We start from the raw sequence: 19536 nt of genomic DNA on the forward strand, positions 1-19536 counted from the left end.
CTGAAGTCTTACACAAAATTTAAGGCCAGAGGGGACCATTAGATCAGCCAGTCTGACCCCCTGCACATCACAAGCCATTAAATTTCACCCAGTCAGCCTCCTACTAAGCCCAATAATGTCTGAGCTTGGCTAAATCACAGAACCCAGAAATGTATCCAGCCTGGATTTGAAGACACCCAGGGACGTAGACTCCCTTGGTAGTTTGTTCGAGTGGTTTAAAAATTTTGCCTTATTTCCTATTTGAATTTGGCTGGAAGCTGAATCCAGACTTTGGTTCTTGTTACGCCTTTCTCTGCCAGGTGACACAGCCCTTTGGTATATGGTGTTTTCTCTCTGTGAAGGTGCTTATATGTGCTGTAATCATCTCAAATCCTAGTCCTTCTTCTAGCTGCTAAAAAAAAATATAAATAGATTGTCCTTTGTGATTTTCTCCCAATAAGGTAATTTATGTTTCCTTTTAAAACATTTTTAAAATCTTTCAGTGTCCTCTCAGGTATTGGACTGTGCTTTTAAGGAGATGGGTGATAAATCTGTAGAAAATCTTTGTTCTGTCTTGCCAGAATAAAGGGAAAATTTTCTAAATCCTAGACCTGGATGTAGGCCTGCTGCAAGCATCCTCTCACCATGTGTTTGTGGGCGATGCCCAAACGCACGCCTTTCTCTGGCCTTAGCTTGCTATTTTGTCATCTGTAAGGAGATGGAGTGACTAAACTCACGACAAAGCTTTTTCTCCTGCTCGGTCCATTCTTACCTGTGAGAGGTTAAAAAATTTTCTGGCTCTGCAGAGAGCTCACAGACAGAAAGCTAATTGTGGTCCTCTCCTGCAGCGTGAGAAGGTGGAGTCTCTCGGCGTCTCCAGCCCAGCCAAGGACTTGAATCTCCCTCCCTGTTACCTGAGTGAGGTACTCTTAGTGGCTTTTGCTGATGTTACACCTCTTCTGTTGGAATCATGTTGCTGTCATCAGCCATGCAATCTGACCACGAGCGCCCACATAGCAGCTGAATACTGTCAGCATGCTACAGAGTTGGAGCTCTCCTCTCCTTTGGGGACTCTTCTGCTTGACTTAATTGTCACATAGTTATGAGTTAAAGCCATTTGATGAGGAAAAAATTTGGTGAAAAATCTAAAGGGCCTTAGGGCTCTCATAGTGTCACATTGCTCCATATTCCTTGTTAGGTGCGCTGCTCTGCGTTTGACTGCTTTAAAACATTCTTTATTACTCCCAAGCCACTGATGAAAAGTGAGCTGAATAGCGTACAGCCTAGCTCTGATCACTTCAGACCTCTCTGTCAGGTGCACCCATATGGAAAATTCGCCTGCTGATAAGTACTTTTGGATATGCCATTTAGCCAGCACTTGGTTCAGTTACTGCAGCTCTTACTGACTGCGTACAATGCTAATTTTAGGGAGCTGAACACACCCTAGAAGTTGACTGTGACAGTGTACTTCAGCTGGACACTTAACAACCTAATAAACACCAGTCCGACTTCATTCTTAGGACGACAAGGCCTTTTCCCTGTAAAACTGTACTGATTACCAACAGTTATGTCCTCATCTTCCCATCCTTTGGTGATAGAATTGCTCGTTATCGACCTGCGAATGTTACCCAGGTTTAACATCCAGCTGTCCAGACTTGGATACCTGTGCCACGTGACCTGCCCTTGCTGTATTTTGGCACATCACTGCACACTTTGAGCCTATGCAATGGCTCCAGTGTTCAAAGGAGCATCAAAATTGAATATAAGTTGGCCAATTACTGCCTTAAGCAGAAGTGCAAGAACTTTTAGGTGTACATTCTGTGGGCAGATCTTCAACATATTTCTTGTTGTGATGGAGTCAAATGTTTCTTATCATATTCAGGTGATATGAATATGGTATTTGCATGTCATTGTGCTTTCCATACATAGGCCAGAACTAGATGTCCAACACTTCTGCCTCTTTGCTTATTTTTCTGCAATGCAGACATCACCTAGAATGATTTTTTAAATATTGCAAGGATGATTATGTTTCCTAAATATCCTTTATTTTTATTATTAGGGTAAGTTTATCCTGATGTCTTTAGACTTCCATATAAACTTTCCATACTTCAGTTTTTAGTTTACATTAATTGCTCTCTTCCTTCTTCACCCTTCTGTTATATGTTGTTCCTTTGTTTCTAACTTAATCTTTCCCGTCACCAGGATGTCCTTTTAGTCAATGTCATTACCTTTCTTATGACATTATGCTTTTGGCTATCTAAGGAACTCCATTTACCACTTACATGTTTGTTTCTTAGTTTGAAATCCCTAGTCAATTTTGCTTCTAATTTTCTTTTTTGCTCGGAAGGATCTTCTGTAATATTGAATAAGTTTTGTGTGCATAACTATGTCTCTATAAAACTGTATTCAAGTAGGCTAGTGATTGAAAATGGCTTTTTTTGGTCCGCGCTGATGTCCTTTTGATCAAGACTGCTGTTGCAGTTTACTGTTTGTAATTTTTACTTATAATGATGTATAAACCAGAGTTGTATTCTGTGCAAGGCAATTTTTATTAAAAAATGTCATAGATATTTTAAAGAAATCCTGCTGGTGCCTTGCTATTGGATGTGGAGGGATCTCTTGTCTCCATCTGCTGAACTGTAGTTTTCATACTGGCCATCCTGATCCCGTTTGACTCGTTGGTCTATCAGAAACCTTCACCTCCTTTTGACAACTCACTGCTGGCTGCTCGTTTTATGGGATTTGTCACCCAAGACGTAAGCTCTTGAGGGGTTTTGATTGTTTGTTTGTTTTGTTGGTTTTTTTTCAATTCTTGCTCAGATGTTTTTGAAAATGTGAGAGAGCTATGCACGATATTCCTGTGGGACGAGGGCAGACCCAGGCCAGGAGGAGCTGAGTGAAGACGGCTTTGCAGCTCCTCCTCTCTCCCTCTTTTGGGCCCCTTCAGAATCATTTCAGTGAAGCAGTTAAACACTTTTCCCGCAATCCCTGCTATGACATTTAGTTCATCGTTCATATTTACTGGGCCACGTGTGAGCTCCCCTATAAGAATAATGAGAATGAATACCCCATGCAGAGTCCTGCATATAAATTTCTGTACTGGCTTGCATCTTCGCTTATCATTCTTTTTTGTTATAAACTGTAAAAAGTGCCTGGATGTGGATTGTGAGCAGTTCCCCTCCTGCTACTTCAAAAGAGCATATTATTCATGTAATGAACAGGCTTAGTGCCGGACTTGACAAAACACTGGGAAATACACTGTTGGGCACAATTCTGAACTGGCAGGGAACTGGACTGGGTGACCTAATAGGGCTCTTTCATCTCCAGTTACTTATGATTTTCAATGCTAATTAAAACCTCACTAGCTAGTGGGGAAGAACATCACAGCCAATTCAAATAACTTCTGTTAAAAACTTTCCTTCTGTTTATTTTTTCCACTTGCCCACTTCAATTTTATACACATATCACTTAAAAACACCCTTAATTACAAAAGTGTCCAGCTATAAAAGTACAGGGCAAACAAACAAAGCCATTTACACGTAGCAGCTTGTAATAAAAGTGCAAAGGCCAGGAAATAAATTATTTGGCTTTATTAAGGAAAAAGAAAGTAATTTCTCTAGTAGTAGAGCTCTGAAGTACTACCCAGGTGTCCAGGTGTGCTGGTGTATGGCTATGCTCTCAGCTCACCTTCTATCTGAGCTCTTCCTCAGCTCATGTCAGATCTGGACACTGACACGTGTCCAATGGGGGCTTTTTTTTACCTTAATAAACCAGCCTTCCAACTTCTGCTGAGCAACTGCTTCAGCTCGATGTCTTGCCTGAGAAGGGCAGCCCAGACTTGGTGGCTTTAGCCTCTTGTTCACGTGTGGTGGATGTCTGGGATGTGGGCAGGTGCTGGAGGCTCAGGTTCTCCCGAGCCCTGGGAGGATGATGGGGGAGCAGGGAGCCTGGCACAGCCTTGCTGGCCATAGCTGCTGGCCAGCTGCACACAAGTGAGGTCTGGGTCTGGTGTCAGCCCAGTGATGGACATGCTGCAGCAACGAAACACAGGCGTCCGCCCTCATGTGCTCACTCACAAACCCAAATGCTTTCTTATGTTTCCTCAAGGTATCAAAATCCCTGAGGCGCTAAAGAAGACCCTCACAGAAAACCTGTCAAAGCCTGCAAAATTAAATGGGGGGACCACAACCATTAAAGAGACATTAACACACAAGTGAACAGGGTCACAAAATAGTTTTAGGTGGACAGGACCTCTGAAGGTCACATGGTCCAACCCCTGCTCAAAGCAGGGCTGGCTTTGAAGTCCAACTCTGTTCGAGCAGGTTGCTCAGGGTCATGTCCTGTTAATTCTGAGTATCTCCAAGGACAGAGGCTCCACAACCTCTCTGGGCAATTGGTGACAGTGTCAGACCGCCTTTATGGTGAGATCTTCTTCCCTAATATGCAATTAGATTTTGCAATGTGTTGCTACTTGTGTCATCCTTTCACTGTGAGCCTCTTAGAAGAGCAAAAATGTCAAGGTAAATAATAATAAAAAAATCAAAGTAGTAATACATAATAATAAACATAAAATAAAATAATTCAGACAACATGTTTACTACCTGGAAACTTTCTGTTTAAAGAGAAATGTCCCTGAGTGGCTGTTATCACTGCAGTGACACACTCTCTAGGAACAGTGCAGCAGTATTTACATTTCCCTTGCTAAAGAAAATGTCAGAACTGTGAAGTGTGAGATCAATTGAGAAATAATACAGGAGATTACAGTCGATCAGAGTAGATAATTATTTTTATTTCCAAGAGTGACAGCTGCCTTCGATCCAGGGGTATGTTCAGCATTTTGACAAATTGATGCAAAAATAGGAATATATTTCTTTTAAAAACTGATCCCAAGGTGCAGTTTTTTGGACGTCTTATCATAATGCATTTGGACATGTAAATGACTCTGAGCTCCTTGAACAGAAAACAGGCTCCATGAATTGCCCCCAGAACTCACCATATCTCCAGGGGACCCGAGGACAATAAGTGGTTGTTCACACTTCTGAAGTTAACTGGGATGAATCTAGACATGGTGAGACTGGAGAATGGAAATGGGAGCACAGCCCTTGCCACCTAAGACCATCAGGATAGAAAAGTTATGGTCTTCATGAAGTGTCAGAAATAAAAAAGAGGTAAAAAACTCAGGTTCCCCTGGGACAAGAATGGTTGCATTTTCTGCAAAAAGAAAAAATAGGAAACTACTTGGGCGTGCCCCAAATAGTCTGCTTGTTGCAAAATGTAATCTTTGGATTGGAGGTTATTCACTGCTGTATTTAACAGGATTTGAGGTTGTTTTTTTTTTTTTTTTTAAATTTAAATTTTGGTCAAATTTGAAACAATGAACGCTGTTTTGAAAAAAAGGCATCACTTTAAAAAAAACTCTATCCTTTTTTTTCCAGCAGAAATTTGATTAGCCGAATGCAGCCCAAATTGATTTTCACTCTTCTGAAACAAATTTATGTCTTGTCAAAAATAATTGCCGGACTTTGACAAGGAAATGCCAGGGAAAGTGGAACATATGGAATGGACATCCTATAAGAGGATCGTTTTCGGACAGAGGTGTTTTTGGAGAGGTGGGATATGTGGTGAATATGAATGGGGAGCCTCCACTTGCACGGGGAACTGTCGACTGTGGATCAAGGCTGAGACCAAATGACTGAGGAAAAGTCAAAGCTTGTTTTACTTGTCAAGAAAATAAAAAACTAGTAGTAGGCTAGCAAGTGTTGTATAGGTGTTTGTGACCTGGGGAAGCTGTGGAGGGACTTCGAGAGGGTGGGAAATGTGGCTGAATTAACCAAAAATAGGCAGTAGCAGGTGCCAATTGTGTGCAGACTGCAGGAGGTGCAAGGTGGCGAGTGAAGTCAGATGGGCAGGGGAAAGTGCACATGATGGTAGCTGGTTACGGCTGAGGATAACACTGTCATCTGATGTATGGGACACGATGGTGACAGTGGATCTGGACTAACGTTTCTGCGCCACCCCAGACTCCCTAAATGAGCAGCCCTGCGGAAAAGGATTTGAGGGTACTGGTGGATGAAAAGCTGGGCATGAGACAACAATATGCACTTGCAGCCCAGAAGGCAAATTGCATCCTGGGCTGCATCAAAAGAACCGTGGCCAGCAGATCCAGAGAGGTGATTCTCCCCCTCCCCTCTGCTCTGGTGAGACCCCACCTGGAGTACTGTGTCCAGCTCTGGAGCCCTCAGCACAAGAAGGACAGGGACCTGTTGGAGTGAGTCCAGAGGAGGGCCACGAAGATGATCCGAGGGCTGGAGCACCTCTCCTGTGAGGACAGGCTGAGAGAGTTGGGGTTGTTCAGCCTGGAGAAGAGAAGGCTCCGTGAAGACCTTATAGCAGCTTTCCAGTACCTGAAGGGGGCCTACAGGAAGGATGGGGAGGGGCTGTTTGCAAGGGCTTGTAGTGATAGGACGAGGGGCAATGGTTTTAAACTAGAGCAGGGTAGGTTTAGATCAGACATTAGGAAGAAGTTCTTTACAATGAGGGTGGTGAGACACTGGCACAGGTTGCCCAGAGAGGTGGTGGAGGCCCCATCCCTGGAGACATTCAAGGCCAGGCTTGATGAGGCTCTGAGCAACCTGGTCTAGTTGAAGATGGCCCTGCTTACTGCAGAGGGTTGGACTAGATGACCTTTAAATGTGCCTTCCAACCCAACACATTCTATGATTCTATGAATGTCATCTTCAGCAAAGCACTTCTGATTTACACACCAAAAGTAGTGAGTCTCTAACTGAGCAGGACGCACACAGGTCCGTGAAACCCAGGAACTCTTTAGTGCAGGGGGTCTTCCAGACTGTAAGGGTGAACTGACAGGGGTTTTTTTGTCACAGAATAGGTTCTTCAGACCACCAAGGGGGACGGCAGGGGAATTTTAGTATGCAGGGTCTTTCAGACCATTGGGTGAGACAGTAGGGAAGAGTTGTCCAGCAGGAAGTATCCAGGCATCAAAAACTGTCTATGCGCTGTGATGGATCCTGCTGCTGATTTCCCTGAGACACCATTGTGGGGGTTGCGGTGGTGGTGGCCTTCCCTATTGTGTGGGTTGCTTGAAGGGTGAATTCAGTAAAGATTGTACTCTCATACTAATGGGACTGGAGTTCTACAGGTTCCTTTGACAGCAGAAAGATGCTAAGTCAAAGCTACAGAACACTTTGGGGTGCACTTGAGAAACTGAGTGTTTTTGCTCAAGATAGATTTGAAGATTAAAAAGACAATGGAGAAGGCTACTTTTTACAGAGAGATATAGGTGTTATGAAAGATTTGGAAAACAAGCATGCCCTGAGGTTCACTGTGCATGCACAGGCCCCCAGCTGAACAGTGGTCCACAGAAATGACAGCTGTATCTTACAGCATGTTACATGGAATTAATTTATGTTTTGATTTTCTCTCCTTCTTCCCTACTTTTTTTTTTAACATTGCCTGTAACTGTTCTATGTGGTAGTTTAGAAAGGACCATAAACTTTCACTTTCCAGCAGCCTGAATTTATAAACTGTCACAGTTTGTAGGTTCTTGGCCAAGAAACGTCTGGTTCTTCATCGTTTTTTATTCTTTTGTTATACTCGAAGTGATGAATTTGTGCATATTCTGAACAGGAGTAGGATGAATAGTTTTGCAATTACCTATTAAATAAAGGTATGTTTGAAGGAGAGCCAGACTGGAAAGGAGTTTGTATTAGACAGTATCCTCAAGAAAAAAGTTGACTTGGATTTCACTTTATTCTGTTTGTAGATATTTTTGGGTGGATAATAATTGTCATTCTCATAAAAGAGTTTCTCTTCCTAACAGATTCTGGGTCAAGTTGTTAATATCAACTGTGTGGTGATGGCCAACTTCTATAGAAATATGAAAGTTGGAAATTCAATGGAAAGAAAACATTTCTTCTGTTCCAGGATGTGGGCAAATGCTTATGGGTAAAATAGAGCTGAAGGGCAAGAAATGTATACATTTTTTGGCCTGCACCTCCAATATATCCATTGATTTATGTCAGGATGACAGCAGAATTCATTCCCATGACTTTACAAGCTCGCATGGGAAAAGCAGAACATTTTCATTTAAATTAAAAAGATAGAATTAACCCTACTTGGAGAGGGTTTAATGCTATTACAACCACTATCGCAACTGCTCTGTGAGCAGAGGTAAAAATCACACAGGTTCTCTGGAGAGTTTTGGGCACTTTTTTTTTAATTTCAGTTTGGATGCTGGGTTGGACACAGAAGCTGCACGTTTTAACATTGGTAGCTTCTGGCTCCATACCAAGACATGTCTGTGAGTCTGCTCATCTCTTGCGCAGATCAGGATGCGTACCATTACCCTGACAGATGTAGGAAGAAATACATCTTGGAGTAATTTTTTAAATTTTCCACAAAGAAATTGAGTTGTTTTGAAAATGGATGTGACCGAAATACAGAGCCCTTCAGCGATGGATGTCTTCAGAGGCCAACAACAGGCCAGGCAGCTACTTGCTAGCTGAATCTCCACCCGCTGCAGGTGATGCGATATGGAAAGGGGAAAGACCCACCTTTTGTTTTAAAAGGTACTTCTGGTGCTCCCATGCTGCACGTCTCTGACTTCACAGCTTCACAGTGGCCACTTGAGTTGATCTTGGACTGGGAGACAGTCTATATTATGTCTGGGACAACTGGGCATACCCCAACAAAAATAGCTCTTACAGGTTTTTAAAGTGTTTTACTAGAGGGGAGGGGATTTAAAGGAGGGAGAAGGGTTGATTTCGTCCAGAGAAATGCTCTTTTACAGCTTGCAGCCAGCTGGATGCTTGATGGGCTGCTTCAAATTGGAAAGGAGGGAATAAAATAATTATCCTTCCCTAAAAATTAAGGGTCCTAAATTGATTTCACTTAACTTCCAGGCTAAATGGAGTGACTTATGATTTACAGCAAGGTGAGATCAGAATCAGGCCTACGATCTTGGGTTTTTTGTTAAAAGCTATTTTCATCTCTAGATGTCATGGACCTTTCTGGGTCCCATCTGTTCAGGGGTGTCTGCAGCATTACTCCATAGACAGGGTATTTTTCTGGGCACAGATTTCATTCCACTGATTATTCACCAGCCTTAGTGATACTGAACTTACACAGTCTATTTGACTTCACATTTTGGGGTAAGTTGGCTAGCGTGTGCTTTTCTATGGCCTTTAAAAAAGGTTTTTAGTGGTAGTGCTTGCTAAAAGAGCCAGATTTCCGGCCCTGAAAAACAGCTTGCTCAGTTGTAACATATTGCTATAGATCTGGAAGTTTTCTTTATATTGCTGTCATATTCGAGGTTTGATGTGGAAAGGACAGTTTGTGGAGAAAACAGATAAATCGATCATCAGTTTTCTGCCTCTTCACTGAGACTGCTGACTTGTGCTTTAATTCCAGCAGCTCTTCACTGATAGCTGTTGTCCCACTGGAAAAAATCATCCTTTGGGAACTATGATTTGCCCCGAACAAAATCAACTCAAGTAGTCATTCCACAAATAGCTTTCAGGTGCTTCCAGTGTCAAATTTATGTGTCTGCTACATCTCTTTCCCTCATGTTGTGCGAAGGAAATGCAGTGCAGTAGGGCTGTACTGGAGAATGAAATGTCTGAGAGGACATTGGAGAGGTCAGCAGAGATGCAGGGGCAGAGGGACGTGCATGACTGCTAACTGAGGTCCTTTGCAAAATTGTTTTTTCACTCCCTATTACACAGCTTTTACAAAAAGTAATCAGACCAGACAATTTCATCACAACAGCTGCTAGTCAATGTATCACATTAATGTATATAGCTGCCTCTCCTCAAAGTATCTGTGCAGCTCATGGTGGTTAAAGTACATCTCCAAAATGTGAGAGTTAATGTACTTAATAATGTATGGACCCACCCTGAGATGAGGGTTGTCGAAGCCTGGAAGTTTCTGTGTGCATTCCTGCTGACGGACCACTTTCTGTCAATGAGAGTTGGAGACTAAGGCCCAGAGCAGCTGAGGGTTTAGTTGCTTAAAGAGAAAATATGGTAGAATTTAGGTGCCCAAATCCCAGACTTGTACCCTGTTCTTTACTATTAGAAGTACTGTTACTGTTACTTCAGTGGATTTTCACCAGTGCATCCCATAGTGGTGCCGCTGTGTTTGCCCAGAGCTGCTCCCATCTTGTCAGGGTTGGGTGGTGTGGTGCCTGTTTCACCACTCAGTACAGGAGGTGTCCCTCTAGATGTTAAGAGGACCATGGTCTCATAGGTGTGCTGGGAGGATGCACAGTTCATTTCCATGGCCCTGAAGGGATCTGTGCACACAGCTTCCATCTCTCAGTGCAGCAGCTCCATCTCTGTTGGTGCAGGAAGCCGTCAAGAAGTGTCCTCTATCTCCCCTGATCAGACTGTAGGAAGAAATGCAAGAATTGTTGTATCACAGAAGGAGGCTTCTCCCTGCAGCCCAGGGATTAGATCTCTCAGCTGGAGGTTCAGGGCTCTGAGATGACTTACTCCTTTGGCATTACATGATTATTGGATAAAATATATGAACTGTTTGCGAATGGGGAGCACACGCTGAACACTTCTGTATTTGTTTTTAGCATTAGCCATTGGAGGTGTCTATGGGTGGGATTCATCTTTTCTAACTGCAGATGTCTACATCCGAGCAGAGCCGAGGTGGATATAGATATTGCTTGACACTGTGATGAGATTTGCCAGATGCCTTGGGTGACATGCACCATTATGCCCATGCACAGATCAGAGTAAGTGAGGAGAAACAGGCCTTCTCTGTATTTCTGTTCTCTGCTCGTTACTGGATAATTGCCAGGTATGTTCACGCAATTAATTCCGAGTTAATGCAGTAGAGCAGCCTCCTCTAGTCTAGCAACCATCTCACCCTTCAGTAAAAAAAGAAAAACCCAAAAACCTACTGCCATCTTGTGTCCCACTGGTGTTTGCCAGTTGGAAGGGGAAGAGGGAGACAGAGACGAAGTATTCAATATTTAGATACACAACATGATGCTGTTTTACCCGAACCTGTAATTTTAATAAACAGGTTCATCAGAAGAACTGGAGGCCCTGAGGGTGATCCTCATGGGAACTGACAGCAGCAGGGAGCCAGCTCCGACCTTTGTCTCCTGGCAAACACTTGTGCACCCACTGGTTGCGTGCAAAACCGTGACTTATTTTGCTTTGCAAGCACACTCTTTTGCAATGGTTTTGCAGACTACTCCCAACTGTGGTGCTGATCCCAGTCATCTGTGGGCTGCAGAATGAGTGACAGCACAGCAAAGGACTTTTTTTGAAAGCAACAGTTCAAGAGTTGGTCTGGATGAAATTTTGTGTTGTTTTTTTTTCCTGCTGAAAATGCGCTTTTAAGTCATTAAAATTGTCTGAGAGGGAAAGGAGAAAAACAATCAAAGCTTTTTCACTCAATATTTGAAAAAAAAATTTGTTTGTTTTGAGATTTCTATTTTTAGAGCCTGACCTAACCTTAATTAAAAAATAATAAAGTACTTCCCTTTCCTCTCTCCACTCCCCAGGAAAACAAAAGGCTTTGTATTTACTTTTGTTTGAAATAAACCTTTTGTCAGATTGAAGTTTTGAAGTGCTCTGTTTTGGGTGGGGACACTGAAAATTATTTGGTTTTGGTCAACCCCAAACAATTTTTGGCCAGTGAGATGAAAAAAAGCAATTATTTGCTTAGTTCTTGTCATGAGCCTGAGTCCTGATGCTGCAAGCATGCAAAAAACCGTTCTGTGTTGTGTTTCGGCCGGACATGAATGTCTTCAGCGGGGACTTAGCCAAACCTCTCCTACAAAGGAAGAGCATTTGTTGAACAGTTGTGGGAAATCAGACGGAGCTGTAGGCGGTCAAAAGAAGTCCATCCTTCCCTTTGAGCCTTTTGAGGTCTTACAGCCTGAGGCAGCCTCCAGAAATCCTCTGCTGGGTGTTAGATGTAGGGGCAATACCCACTGGGACCGATCCCAGCCTGACAAACAAACAAACAAACAGACCCCAGGCGGTCGGTCGTAGAGAAAGTGAGCAGACCTACTCGAGCTTGATGAGTGGGTGATTCAGATGCAGGGGTTGATTTGGCTTTTGGTTAGAAGCTGCGGTGGAAGCAATTTTAGAGAGCTTTCTGGTGAAGGCCATACAATGAGGGTTTGCCTCTCATGTTCATTCATAATTCTGGCTATGGTAGACAATGCCGCATCTTGAGATCGGGAGTGTATGGGTGATATTCTTCTTTGGAAAGGTGTCTAAATGATCTTGCTTTAACTCACAAACTTAGCTCATCACAGACAAATTAGGTACACACATGCGTTTCCTATAACTTCAAGATGTCGTGCAGCGACAGGAAACAAGCGTAATGTGTATGAATGGCGATTGGAAGAAAAACTGAAGAAATACAGGGGTCCCAGGTTTGTTAACACTAAACTACAACTGGTGCAGCGTGCGTGGTATTGGAGACAGCTGAGTTATCCCTGCAGAATTAAAGCACAAAATGCCTGCGGATTGTCATACTATACATATGTTCAGCATCAATATTTAAAGCTGAGACAGTAAAAACATTTTGCAGAACTGCACAGACGGAGAGAGGGGAAAATTGATCATTGCGTTTTGATTCGAAATACTTGTAACCCAAAACACGGCTGCGCGGCTTCTAATCTGATATGGCCTGGCACCGTCTGTCTGCTTTATGCCACAGGCTCAGGCTTGTCTTTTAAATCACAGCCTGATCGTTAGAGATGCTCGCCACCGGTGTGTGCCAAGATTTCACGCTCGGTGCCCCGCTCACCTGACGCCGGCCCACGGGACGCGCTGGGCGATGTGCTAACCCCCTTCAGCTGTCTCCTGCCACCCCGCACCATCCATCTGCAGCCCCTGTCTCCATCTGCCTCTGAAGCCAGTCCCCGTCTGCCTGCGACCTCTTTACAGCACGCTAGCAAAATTTAAGACAGGTGAGGACCTTGTCTTAGCTATTTATGGCTTAAGTGGGAGAAAGATGTGAGAATTTTCTTTTCTGAATGTCAGTTGTCCCAAACGGCTGCAGATGTGTAAATAGATGTAAGTGTTCCACTTCCTCAAGAGTCTGTTTTCTTCCACGGATTTGGCTTTCTCATTGCAGAGCCAGTCATTGACTTCTCCGTGCCTTTGGAGAAAGTTGGATTTCCAGCTTCTAGGGAAGTTATAAATCTTGGCAACACATATCACAGTGTTTTGAGAAAGATAAAAATCTGCTCTTTCCACAGGTGATTTTCTGTAACCCGTCAGTTCTGCACTTTATTGAATAACTTGGTACTAAAAGCCAACATGCAGTTATTTTAAAACATTGCTATTAAATGGGGACCTTAGAGCCCTTCAAAGCCACAGGTGAAGTAGAGTGCCCTCTTTTTCAGGCTAAAATAATTAGAAATATATATTGGAAAAGCTCAATTCTAAGTAAATGTCAGATATCACCTAATTTCTCCCATGAAGAAATTCCTTTTCTTTCTTGTTAATTCATCGCATACCACAGTGTGAGGTATACCTTTTTAACCCTTTGCTGTCTTGTGCCATTGTAACTTTCATGGGCTCCTTTGAAGAACTACGTCTCACTAAGATACCAGCACTTTAATTTGAAGTAAATACCTTTAATTAGACATGTATGGGACATGGAGTTGCTCAGCACCATATACCTGCTATGCTGGTCAGTACTCAAATGGTTAAACTTATTCAAAGCAGCTGGCAAGCTTCATGTGGCAAATTCACTGGAAATATATTTATTTTTACTGTGGAACCAAGCCCACATAAAATGTCTTAAGAGAATCTGCTTGTGAAAACCTGGATTAATAACAGAGAAAAATAAAACAAGAATGATAGTATGAATCAGGCTTCTGAGTTTTGTTAGAGCACAATGTCTTTAAATTAGATAAATAACTCAGCTTCATAAGAGCAAACTTTCAAACCGTCACAGACTTATCCAGAATGACAGTAAAACAGTTATTACAAATTAAAGTGCAATAGAAATCAAACTGGCATTTTTTTCAAGGTCCATGTTTGACTTAAGCCTTCTGTAGAGCTCCTGGGGGAGAAATTCAGAGGTGGCAACCAGCCTGAGAGCACCATAGCCCGGCAAACAGGCACCCACCTCGCCCTGCCTTGGTCCCTGCACTGTCATTTTCCACCTTAATTTCAGGAGGGGAAAACAAGCTCTGAGCATCCCTGAGGAATGGGATGCTTGGGGGTGCAGGGAAGGGTGCTGCCTTCTCCTCCTCTCCTCACAGGACTCCGCTCTTTGTCCAGCGATGGAAAAAAACCCACGGCAAAGCTGAGAAAACCAGCAAATACTGGAATGGGATCACCAAACCCCACGCCTGGTTCAGTCGCTCAGCCGTGATCCTCGAGACCATGGTGCCCTATTGCACGGTGCCATCAAGTCCTGTGGCACCATGGCCTCTGTGCAGATCCCCACCCTGTGGCACAAACAGCCTTGGACAGTGACTGCTTATGAACTTCCCACTCCTGCAATTTTCCCTGCAGGTTTTCTGCAGCCACAGGTTAGTTTGCTCAGTTTTACAGCCAACATCTAAGCAAATTTCAAAAGACTAAAACCTCTCTGCCAGGAAGGGACCACATTGTTTTAGGGGCTCCTGATGGTCAAGTATGGTCCTCCTTCTTGGCACAAGGAGCTAAGTGTCACCCTTAATTATGGCAGATATTAATTTAATAGGAACAGATGTTCAATCATCTCAGGGTCTTCCTCCCGCGGTGGGGGACTGCTATGCAGCAGGCCCATCTGATTCCCTACTTCTGGAGCGCACTTACAGCAAAAGCACAGGTTCGCTCGCTTGTGGATGACACCCCGCTATGCCCCGACAAACTTCATCTTCTCTCAATTTGAGCGAGATAAAAAAGAGCAAACAAACCAAGTAAACCATCACCAGGGCACGATACTCATCCCGGACCCCTGACTGCCTTTTATTTGTCTCATCAGAGAAGTAATGGCTATGCATGATCTTATATGAGCACAGGGGGAAGGGTGAGGAGTGCAGGGTTTTGTGTGCTGATGCAGTGCTCTTACAGGAACCCCAGGGTTTTCAAATGAGAAAGTGCTTAGAGGCAGTTTATGTAGCCAAAAATGAGGTGGTAAATGGTTGTACTGGGGCCAATATGGGGGCAAGTTGGCGTGCCTATTTATAGGGCTGCAGTGCTGTCAAGCTATTTGATACATCTGTGGTTCTGTGTGGGAAAGCCCATGAGAGGTTTGGGTGAAAACGTGAAGCTCTTAAGGATTTTAATATGATTTGTACTGCCATTTAATTTTTAATAAAACTTTGAATAAAGTTGTGATTAAATGGCCATCATGAGTGGAAGATTCCACTTTAACATAAAACGTGAGACTTCCCAGAATGGGCTAAGATAGGTTTTATAATATCGAGGTATGCACCTCTCTCTCAAATACATTGGATAATGGATTCTATCAAAATGGAAAAAAGGAAGGTATAGATTTTAAAAAAATAAAATCTGCTGTGTAGTCAGTAGTTCCACGTTTTGGAAGAAATTGCTGAGCTTCTGGCATCCTTAAATAATACCCTTTTCACATGATAGTTACACTGCTCCAAAGACAGTATAATAAACCATGCCAAAAATTCTTCTGTTTCGTTTGCATGAAATTGAACTGACAGATATACCTGTCTATGTTACGTCCAAGAAAATGTCTTGTTAGAAACGTGTGAAAATATATTATATGACAGATGCTGAAAATGTTTCAGATACAGCAATAAATTGATTGTGGTTTCTGGACCAGATGTGAACTCTGTTTAAAATTCATCATGCTGGTCTCTATTCTAGCTCTGCACTTAAATAAATGCAGAGAAGTGGCTTTGCTTTTCAATGAAACCCATTATAAGAATAGAAGAGCTTCTTTCCATCTAATAAAGAATAGCCCTAACAGTAAGGCCTGCATCCACAGAACAAGTATTAAAAGCCCAAACTGAACTGAGAGAGCTCTGCCAGGTCTCAGATTTTTGCTTTATTAATGTGCATGAAAATGCTTGGCATGTCGAAGACACTGCAACCAAGAAGACTGCGATGTGCATTATTTTCAGGTTAGATTCACAGCCATAAAGCAACTGAGGAGGGAAAAAGAACGGGGGTTTTGAAGAAATGGGGTTGTTAAAGGGGAGCGAGCCAGTTGCAAAGGTGCTGCAGACATGGCTGGGTGTCGAGAATCAGTCTGTGCTTCGCAAGCCCTTTATTTTGAAGCCGTGCATTCCCTTTCCCTGCAAGGGAGCAGGGCGAGAGCCAGACTCGCTTTTTGGCATATTAGCTTGGGAGCTGCACTACCCCAGCTGGGCAATCCAGACTGCTGAAGTCAGGTGCTTAGGCTGCCCCTTCAATCCACAGGCACCTCTGAAAACCAGCCCAGAAAGACCGATGTGCTGAGGCTGGAAAGAGGGAAGAGGAAGCAGGGGGCAACTGGGTGTTCGTGAGCATTTCCAGCCACCTCCCGGCTCCGGCACCTGGCTCTGAGCGGCATGTTCGACACCTCTAGCTCCACACCTCTGAATCCCCTTCTGGTGTGGAGGTAGCAAGTGCCTTTTTTCTCCGGAGCTGAGGGGTCAGAGCTTGCCCATCTTTTTGTGTTAGTGCCCTGGCCTGAGAAGCAGAAGGCCCCCAGGGGAAAGGAGAGCCGGCTTTAGAATCATAGAAGCATAGAATTGCCTGGGTTGGAAGGGACCTTTCAGATCATCTAGTCCAACCATCAACCTAACTCTGACAAAAACCATCACTAAACCATATCTCTGAGCACTATGTCTACCCATCTTTTAAAAACCTCCGGGAATGGTGCCTCAACCACTTCCCTGGGCAGCCCGTTCCAATGCTTAATAACGCTTTCAGTGTAAAATTTTTTCCTAATATCCAATCTAAACCTCCCTTGGTGCAACGTGAGGCCGTTTCCCCTTGTCCTATCACCTGTTACCTGGGAGAAGAGACCGACCCCCACCTCGCTACAACCTCCTTTCAGGTAGTTGTAGAGAGTGATAAGGTCTCCCCTCAGCCTCCTTTTCTCCCCTCTTGGCAGGTCCCTGGTAGGGAACATGTGCTTTGGCTCAGGGCTGGTTATGCCCACGTCCTCCTTGGCCCGTGACATTATTTTAATTTGCAGCACAACAAACCTCTTGTGGTCTATCAGGGGAGTTGTGCATCTATGCAGTGACAAGTGTTATGAACATAATGTAGGTTTTATCACTACTCCTCTAGATCTGCTAATTGCCATTCACTCACAAATAATGTCTCTCTCTCCCCCTCTCTTTCTAAAGGAAAACCAGTTCATTTATTCCCCTACTCCCAAGAAACATCCACAAGGAGGGGAGAAATGACACCTATGAGTATCTTCCAATATGCGCCTCCTCTGGTTTAAAGGATATTTGAGGCTATCATTTGATATACTACTAAAGATGTATGAATTCCTCTCTGATGTCAGATGAAGGCTTTCTTAGAGAAAAGTAGCTCTTCGTACATGCTACATCTAGCCCTCACTAACACGGTACCCTCTATTACAGAAATATTTAGGTTCATCAGACACCATCAATAGTGATTACATGTGAATTTTACTACTGTCCCCATTCTTTTTGCCCTTAGAGCTTTACATGGAAAAATATTCCCCAAATTTTGTAAACCCTCATATTCCAAAGCTCTCTAGTTGTGAGTCAGAACTGTTTAATTTATGTGGAAATTTCTTTTCCGATATGTATCTGCAGCTCCTCTACATAATCACAACCACCCTCTCATCCTCCAGTGACTTCTAGTTGTCTGAGCTGTCTGTCCATAAACACTCCTAACACTGGACTGCCTCTTTGCTAAATATGTGGATAACACTCCAACCCAGCAAAAACCCTGGCCTGCCATGGGTGTAGCTTCTGTCCTTTCTGTAACTTGTAATCATATTGCAAGCCAGAATCCCTGATTAAATTACAGTTGTTGTGTGGGTTGGACTGGAGGGTTTTCTGAGTTTTCTGCTTGTTAAGTAGACTGTTAACACTGTCAGTTTATTTTGTTGAATGTCATGAATCTTGCCATGGGCCTATAACCTTTGAAGGTTATAAGGCTGAAAATATTAGTTAAATATATTTATTTATATGTAAGCCTGAATATATATATAAAAATATAATATTTATACATCTATATCTTATAATAGATATATAAGCTGAATATATATACATTCAGCCTATAACCACAAAAAGTTATAGGACGAAAATATTAGTTAAAATGAATACTTTTGGCAGTTCTTATGTTTGACTTGGGGTATGAGAATCTTTAAAGTTCATGTGTCCTGGCTTCTCTCAGAAATTGTTTGGGTTTTTTTTTTAACACATCAACAAACAAACAAAAGTTAAATAGGAGTTTCTCAGAAGCGCACGGAAGCCAGGAGTTGGGTCTTTAGGAATAGCAATGCATACTGCAAAACTCATACTAAAATCATGTTATTTGGCAAGATTTTTTTCCTGGTTATGAAAAGATAGCTATAATCCCATCCACAAAAACCACCACTGCCCAGAATAGGATTTAAGTCATGATTGATCAAATATGAGGCCAAGAAGCCTGGCCATCTTCTGATTTAACAAAAACAAATACTTTCAAAACTAAGACTGAAACTCAGCCCCTCACCAGTCCTTTACACATCCTGCTTCATCCAAACAGTCCTGAAGAGGGTTAGTTGTAATGGAAATGCTGACACAAGCTTAGCTGTAGTGATGCTGTAAGACACTGTTATGCTAATATAAGCATTACACTCTAAGAAAACATACTGAGTTAGTGATACATATTTTTCTCTTGAACAAAATTGCCACAGGAACAAAGGTCATATGCCACATGGATGCCAATGTTTATAAGTGACGTACATGTATGGCACTTCACAATGACACACATTTTACCACCTTTCAGTAAAAATAAACCCTTATTGAAAAATAACCATCAATTTTGTTGGTGAGCCCTCTTTGATTTGGCAAAGCCTGCTGTTGTTTTGCCTTTTCTTTTCAAACACTGCTCATTTTCTCTTGGATGAGATAATGATTGCAATCGGTAACAACACAGATGGACACAAACTGCTCAGAGGGACAGGGAATCCCCTGAAGCCCGATCCGTGTTTGCAACTTAGGCGAGCCATTTCTGTGCCTCAACCGACGTTAAGGTTAAGGGCTTCTGGTTGCTGCCCGGGGTGTGGGGATGTTGAACGCTGCACTCGGCTCCATGGCATCCTTTCTCAAGGGAAATCTGGCTGTTTGTCTGCCCCCTCCTCATGCTGAACAATTCCCTGACAGCACATGTTGAAGTCTCCTTTTGCACTCATCTTTTCGTGGGCTAAAGAAAAATGCACATGTTGCCCTTTCCTATACCGGTGCCTTCAGCAGTATGCTTTACCATCTTCATTGCTTTTTTTTCCTCTTGCTTTTAAAAAGACTGCTTGTTAGGCCTTTTTCTTCCAAGTGCTTTTATATCTTTCCTTTGGAGATTAATGCGAGGGTTTGCTCAACCCCAGAACCATACACAACGACCCCAGAGATGCTAT

The sequence above is a fragment of the Larus michahellis genome, chromosome 1, assembly GCF_964199755.1.
Source record: "Larus michahellis chromosome 1, bLarMic1.1, whole genome shotgun sequence".
Lineage (NCBI taxonomy): Eukaryota > Metazoa > Chordata > Aves > Charadriiformes > Laridae > Larus > Larus michahellis.